General features: G+C 35.6%; 1 non-coding gene across 1 annotated transcript; it reads right to left on the bottom strand.

Annotated features, from left to right (window-relative positions):
- Positions 1–6266: 6266 nt before the first annotated feature.
- Positions 6267–6339, bottom strand: Trnak-cuu (transfer RNA lysine (anticodon CUU)). Its single transcript has one exon. It is a non-coding gene; the product is annotated as a tRNA-Lys (tRNA).
- Positions 6340–8067: the final 1728 nt, after the last annotated feature.

Below are 8067 nucleotides of genomic sequence, written 5' to 3'. Positions count from 1 at the left end.
CTTCAGTTGATAATTTATGTGTCAAAAATTTAAAAAAGGAGATTGCCAACCAGTACAACAACAGAACAAGTATACATTCTTATTTACCCATGCATTCTACCAAAGTTTGACACATGAATTTCCATTTCAGGTAAATGGTCATTCATAGCAGAAAACACATATTTATTTACAAAAGTGCACACCTCTACAAGGGGAAAATATTTTACAGAATTCATTTTGATAAAAATTTGCACTTAAGAAAATTCACTTGGCTAATGAGGATTTCTTAAATCCAATTGTCAGCAAATTTCACATGTCTATGAAGTTGAAAGCAATGATCACTCTTTACTCTATAAAATAAGCAAGTATTTCACATTCATTTAACAATAGTCACATCTTTTTTAATTATCAAAAGTTCTAGTCTTGCTTTCTAAAGCTAAGCAGAAAGCCACATTTGATTTTCTCTCTCAATTTCTTCCTCTTATAGGACTAAAATGTGCCTGTCATTAATCCATGGCAACTGAATTTTGATACAAATATTTCCTTTTGTTTGTATCTGTTTTTCTACTGTGTGTTTCGTGCATAAATTAAAAGTATCTAGTAGCAGGACTATGCCTTTCTTTTCATTGTATTTGGTATGTAAAATAAATATGAAGTAGGAACATTGAAGATTATGCTAACAATGCCTCAAATGTTCTTAGAATGGTCTAATAGAAAGCATTACTGGATGACAACATTTTATTGAAGACTTCATCATTGCAGTAGTTACTTTCTTTTATGTATTGCCTCTGGGCATGATTAAAGATTTAGTAATATTGTTCTTATTTATATTCAAAAATGTCTGGTCATTTTTTTTCAGTAGTATAAAGACTGCTTAGGCCCAGAAATCTCAGAAGGGATGCCCCCATAAAAATTAGACAGACAGAGTTAGTTCCCAACCATAAATGCAGTCCTCATTTTTCAACACACCAAAACAAGACAAAAAATAAAACAACCCAGACATAACAAAGAAGTAATAGATACATGTCCTTAAAAATCACTGTAATTTTAGGGATGAAGAAATGCAGAATAAATAGCATAACAAGGGAAAAACAGGTGTAAGCCTCAGAAGTTCTACTTCTAGACATAAGTTCTCTTTCTTGGGTAATATTTCAGAAAGTCGTAATATCCACCAAGGTTCATCTGCCTCTCTTAATAAATGACTTGCAGGTTAACATTCAACTCTCTCCCTCTACATCAATTAATGAATTACAGAAGAAATGAATACCAAGTAAACAATGAGCTAAATTAATATAGTTTTTAATGAAAATGTTTTCATTAAATTGACATTAGCATAATAATTCTTAAATGACACACAAAATATTGGGGTATTTTTAATAAATCGATACCAATATAATGAAATTAGTAGGCAAGATATGGTAGTGCACACCTAACATCCACACACATTGGGGCAGTGTCAAGTGGAACCCTATGATTATGAGGCAAACTTGGTGCACATAGTGAGACACTGTTTCAAAAAATAAATGATGCTAAAGAAAAAAATAGTTTAGACACATTGGTTTTATTACTCTCTTTTCTCAGTATTATCAACACCTGGATTCACTGAGCAGATCCAGAATGATAGTCATTCTTCTTACAAGTTATGTGCATATATATATATATATATATATATATATATATATATATTTCTCACAATTTATGGGACTTAAGGAATTCTTCCAATAAAATGGGAATAATAATAAAATGTAATCAAGTATCAGAGCCACACTTCTACTTCTTAGCTGTATTGATGTGGAAATGTCAAAGTAGGGCCCCATCTTCTTTCCAGAGAGTTCAAAGATTGCTGTTAGGAATTGTTATTATTGCTTGTGAAAAAATTAAACATCAATATCAAAGTAAAAATTTCAAGTTTTAAGGTATGCATACAGGAAAAGACAGCAAGAAGCATTAAAATTTGTATGAGAAAATTAGGATTTCAGAGAGAAAATTGTGTATAAGCAAATGAGTCCCCAGATTTAGTTTTCTTCTGCCTTACACCAATTGGCTTCTTGATATAAGGCAGAAACTGTGAATTTAATCTTCACAACATGCTTGAACTTAGAGAAGGAATGCCAAACCCAACTCCAAAGCTAGCATAAGTTTACATGAACTGGGACTACAGGAATACTAGATAGTAAAGAGAAATAGATTTCGGTATAGAAATATTTTACCAGAATTAAACATTTTTACCATAAATCAAATTCCTCTTCATTACGTTATTCTTTCTGGGGAGCTATCTTCTCTTCTGTAGGTTCCTACATGTTCAATGTGTTTTGGCTGTTTGAAGATGGGTGTTCTCATTTTTCCTATAAGGACAAGAACATAACATTTCCCCTACCTTTGAGAGGTCTCCACACATCTCATGGGACCTACTTAGTTGAATGACTTGTCATTTCTCTTCATTAAGATGTTTCTCTTGTTCATCTAGGATCTTGACTAACTTAAATGGTATTCACAGCTTTTCTTCTCCTGTAGATATGAATGTGAAACCCCTACTCCAACATAACACATATCCTGGTTTCCATTCTGAAGTCAACATCCTTCAAGTACACCACCTGATTTAGTTCAGAAGTTTTTTTTCAATTGTCCAGTTTCTGTAGCTGTTTTTCCTTTTTTCATCAGCATTAAGAAACGTTAATGTTAATAAAGCATTATGTAATCAGTGTTTGGGTGTCTTGTTTCCTCCTGCCAATTTATGGAGCATTTCCTATAAAGTACAATTGGATCTCTCAACTACTGCTTGTCCTATAGGATTTTGTGGTATACCAGTTATGTGCTTTATGTTATAATACTCAAAAAACTGTTTCAATTTGCCGGAGATATATGCTGGAGCATTGCCAGTTTTTATTTGTTCAGGTATGCCCATAATGGTCATTACCTCTATTAGGTGTACGATAGATAACAGAATCAGCCCTTTTCAGAGCTCAAAGCATTTGCCCATTGAAAACCTGTAAATTTATCTATAGCGTGATGTACATATTTAATTTTCCAAATTCTGCAAAATGAGACACATCTATTTGCCATATTTCATTCTTATTTATACCTTTAGGTTTATTGCCTGGTGGTAAAGGAGTTTGGTTGTAGAATGTGCAAGTAGGACATTTTCTTACTATTTCCTTGGCTTGTTTACAAGTGATAGAAAAATCATTTTTTAAACCTTTGCTGTTCATGTAGTGTCTCTTATGACACTCTGAAGCTTCTAGCACACTTCCTATCAATAACCGATCAATTTCATCATAACCTTGTGCTAGAGCACCTGGAAGAATCGTATGGGATCTGATGTGTGTTATATATGTAGGATGAGTCCTCTTTCTGTTAGTATGTTTTAACTGTATAAACAACGAACTTAATTCTGTGTCCTCAGGAATAAATTCTGCAGTCTCATTGTGTAAGACAACTCTCTCTGCATATTGAGAGTCTGTAATTATATTGAGGGGTTTTGTAAAATCCATAAGTACCATGAGAATGACAAACAGTTCTGCCTTTTGCACAGAATTGTAAGGTCTTTGAACCACTTTAGTTATTTTTCCTGATTTATATCCTGCCTCATATCCTGATTTGTTTTTCATCAGTGTAGAATGTATGAAATCCAGAGATAGGTGTTTTTCTTACAGTGGTTTTCTTATAATACATGGAAGGATCCAAAAAGTTTCTTTATGAATTTGATTCTTTCACTTTTGGGATAGTTGTTGCTAATCATTCCCAAAAAATTACTGCATGCTTTCTGCCAATATTCATTATCTTTCCTCTCTGTCCTTCTGGTTCTAACACATTCAATCCATCTTGTGCTCTGCTTTACCTGAGACAGGATCCCAATCCCTAAGAATTGAACATTTTCCTATTGCAGGGGGCATCTTCGAGGCCAAGATTTATTAGATGTGATAGTTATATCAGCCCCTGTGTCAACAATGTCTCCAAATAGTCTGTTATTCATCTTAACTATCAATCTAGGCCTTTTACTGTTTATAGAGGTTTGCCTAAATATATGTTTTTTTTATTTCCTTCTATCATGTTTGATTCAACTTCCATCACTAGTTTGTCATCCAGAGCAGTATGAGTTTTTACAATAGGCAATGGATTTTCTAATTGTCCTGTGGGAGATTGTCCTCCACAGTGAATGGCAATGTTTGGACCAACTTTGTCAATGGTGCCTTTGAGAGGAACCCCCCAAGGTGTTTCCTGATGGTAAAGGGTTTTCTTGCTTGTCTCTGGATGATCTACACTCATTTGTCCAGTGTCAGACTTTGTCAAAACTTCTACATAACCCAGAATACTGCAGCTTTCTATTTGATTTATTCCTGGGAGTGTTATTTCTAAAGATGCTTTACCTACAATTTCTTTTTAGATGTCCTCTCTTACCACCATTAAAACATATGACATTTTCATAACTTTTCAAACCTTTAGAGATGGCTTCTCCTACCCAAGCATCTATGTCACCATAGTTAAGACCTCTGTTATCTTGATGTATTCTCAGACCTTTAGATATGACTTCTCCTACTCAAGCTTCAGTGTTATTGTAATTATACTCAATGTTGGCTGTATATAGGACCCATTCATCATCCCACTTCTAACACCAGATATCTCAGTTTAATAAGGATAAGGATAAGAAAATAGGCCAAATAGGTGCTTATTCAGGGAGAAATAATTTACAACATAGACAGATGAACACCAGCAAGTGCCACTGAATGCTCTCCTCTCCACATCCTGCCAGCAAGAGAGCGTTCCCAGACTACTCCTCCTTCCTAGTTCCACAGGTCACTTCTGCCTCTTGCTCCACCCCCAATGGGCGTTTTCTGAGCCACAGAAGCAGACAAAGTGAGTATCTCACTACAAGTAACAGACAATGACATATATGGTTGTGTATATATAATTTGTTTGACTTCAAAATACATATTGTGTGAGCCTATTTTCCATATTTATACCAGTATATAGTAAGGTTACTATAGGTTGACAAATAGAAACCTTTAGGAAAACTTGAAGTTTCAGATAGTCTGAAGATAGCTATGCATGGATGGCATCTCATCAACAGATCTCAGCTTTCACTACAACTAATTAGACAAGATGCAAGTCAAATCATAGCTGTCAAAGTTGTTTTTATGAGGTCTAATGATACAAATGACAATTTCATCTAAAAAAATCTTTCTGTAGAGTTTATGTTTCCATATATTTCTTCAGAAGTATTGATTAACTATAAAAGATAGTTTCATATCTCTGTTTTATTGATAAATAAAATTAGGGACTCACACCAGTGTATAAATACTCACAGAAAGGGGATAGGATGGGTTTAGTGCAGGAACAGGGAATGATGGAAGGTAGCAGGAACTGGGATTGACATGTAGAACAAGCTTGCTTCAAATTTAAAATAAAAAATTATCAAAAAAAAGACTAATTTCATGAAAATCTGGATAATAGATTCAGAAAACAACTACAATATTATATTCAAATATCTGCAAGACTTGGTAGAGGTCAGATAAACTAATGTGAATAGTCTCTTCATATTATTGGATATATTGGGAAAGAAGCATTGGAAATGAGACTGTGGGGAAACAGAGATGCCAGAATGCCCTCATTAGAAAGGACTATAGGAGCAAGGTTACCATTCATGCCACAGGTCCCTAGGAACAACAAAAGTGTGTGGTTACCTTTAGCAACTGGAAACTAATATGAGTACTGGATGAGCCAAGAAGGTTAAATACTTTCTCACAATGAAAAAAAATGGGGTAAATGTTTTGTCTTTTATTTTTTTTTACATGTATATTCCAGTTTTCCCTCTCTCCAATCCTTCCATTCCCTCCCACAACTCCCCTCATTCCATTCCCCATCCAGTCCCCAGGGGACGGATCATCAAAATCTGTCAAGTCACTGTGGGAGGGCCTATGCCCTCCCTCCTGTCTCTAGGCTAAGGGAGTATCCATGATGTTTCTCATACTGGTTAATGAATAAAGCACTGTTGGCCAATAGGAAAAGAAGATAGGAGGGACTAGGAGACAAGGAGGAAAGAGGAGGTAGAAAGAAGGGGTCAAGATGGAGAGTCTGGAGAAAGCAGAATGGTGGCCGGCTCTCCGGTAAGAGAAATACATAGATCAACAGAAATGGGTTAATACTTAAGACAGAGCTAGCCGATAAGAAACTAGTACCTGGCCAACAGAATTATATCTAATACAGAGTCTCTGTGTGTTAATTGGGGCAGGCGCAGAGGTGGGACAAGACCAGGCAGTGGGCGGAAAAACCTTACTCCTTACATATGGTGCCCAACGTGTGGCTCGAACCCACAACCCTGGGATTAAGAGACCCATGCTCTACTGACTGAGCTAGCCGGGCTCAGTTATATTATTATATTGTCTTTGTATCTTTTGTCTGCTGAGGAAATAACAACTGTTAAAACAAATGCTGCTGGATCAATTCAATTTATATATTTTAAAAATGCTTTGACTCAAAAATTTAAGTCTAAGGACAAATTACTGGGGAAAAAAGGATTTCCATTTTTGTATCCACAGGAAATAAAAAGCTGTGGATTCCTTCCAAACTAATATGGTTTGAGCAAGCCAGATCCCCTGAAACAGAATTCCTAGTGATCCAATATTCAAAACAGCTTGCACAAGGCAGCCTTGCAGACTACAGCCATCTTCTTAGGATCCCCATGACAGCGCCCCCTATCAGCAGGAAGTAGTTTGGAAAGAATGACACCCAAATTCCCAAATATTGTTCATAAATATTTTTTTCATTTAAATGGGCTTGGTTATAAATGATTAATGATCACAACCAATATCTTTTTAAAGGTCAAAAGGGGATTTTATTTATTGATTACTTTGTTTTGGAATGGATTTTCATTTATTGATACAATTTAAGGTTAATTTTGTGATATGTATATTTCTCCTCTTGTTTAGGTATTGTGTTTGTATAGATCATTTAGAAATGTAATGTATAATGTAGTACAGATTATAGATAGTATCTATGATAGTCAGATATTATAGTTAAGTTAGTTAAGATTTCTAGACATACAGGCATGTATTTGAGATAGATAGGCATTCTTCAAACCTTTCAAAGACCTATGGAATATGGCATTTAAAATGGTTTAGGGTTTATCTTGACAATGAGGCACAATTGCTCCTGGCAAAACCACCTGCCTCAAAAAGGAAGATGGACATTGAAGAAAGTCTTTTTGAAGTTTACTTCCAATATGGCAAGTCTAGCCATTTGGACAAGATACTACTCTTGTCTGGACTGTTTGACTTTATGATGTATAAACTGAACATGCAGGACTCACAGAAAAGTGACTGCTGATTCAAGATGGACATTGCTACATAGTTCCTGCTTCATGGAAGAGTCTGCCAGACAGTCTTCAGGACACAGAGAAAAGTGACTGACAAACAGCCAATACAAGAAGACAGTTTAAAGTTTCCTACTTTGCTGAAGAGTCTGCTAGACACACTATGGCCTATAGGTTGAAGATGGAAGATTACAGAAGAACTTCAGGTGACTGACAAGGCAAGATGTCTCTCACATTTCTAGATTGTATAAACTATCCTTCTGTGTTCTTTGAAGGAGTTGAAGACAGATAGTTATGGTTATAGTTTTCCTAAGTTAGGCTTAAAGATAAGTTACATATAGGACTTTAGACTCACAAATATAGGATAGATGATAGAATAGTTTCTTAATTTTTGCTAAATGTTAATGGACTAAATATTGTTAACTGTTTATCTTATTTGATAACTGTTATGGGATATATCCGTCCATTGGGAAGGTGCTTCCAAAGTCCTTTCATGCACCAGGGATACATTGAGAGGTCCCATACACTGCCCAGGCCTTCTAACTAAGACCCAATTTCAGGGGGTCTGGGTCAGTCCTATGCTGATTTCTCAGCTATCAGTAGCCTGTGATCTATGAGCTTGACCCCGTTGCTCAGCACTCCTTCCTCTCTGAAACTGGATTCCAGAAGTAAAGCTCAGTGATTAGCTGTAGGTTTCTGCTTCTCTTTCCATCAGCTACTAGATGAAGGCTCTATGATGGCATACAAGCTAATCATTAATTTCAATCTCAGGGTCTGGC

The sequence above is a fragment of the Phodopus roborovskii genome, unplaced genomic scaffold (genome assembly GCF_943737965.1).
Source record: "Phodopus roborovskii unplaced genomic scaffold, PHOROB, whole genome shotgun sequence".
Classification (NCBI taxonomy): domain Eukaryota; kingdom Metazoa; phylum Chordata; class Mammalia; order Rodentia; family Cricetidae; genus Phodopus; species Phodopus roborovskii.
This window is presented reverse-complemented; position numbering and strand designations above follow the sequence as displayed.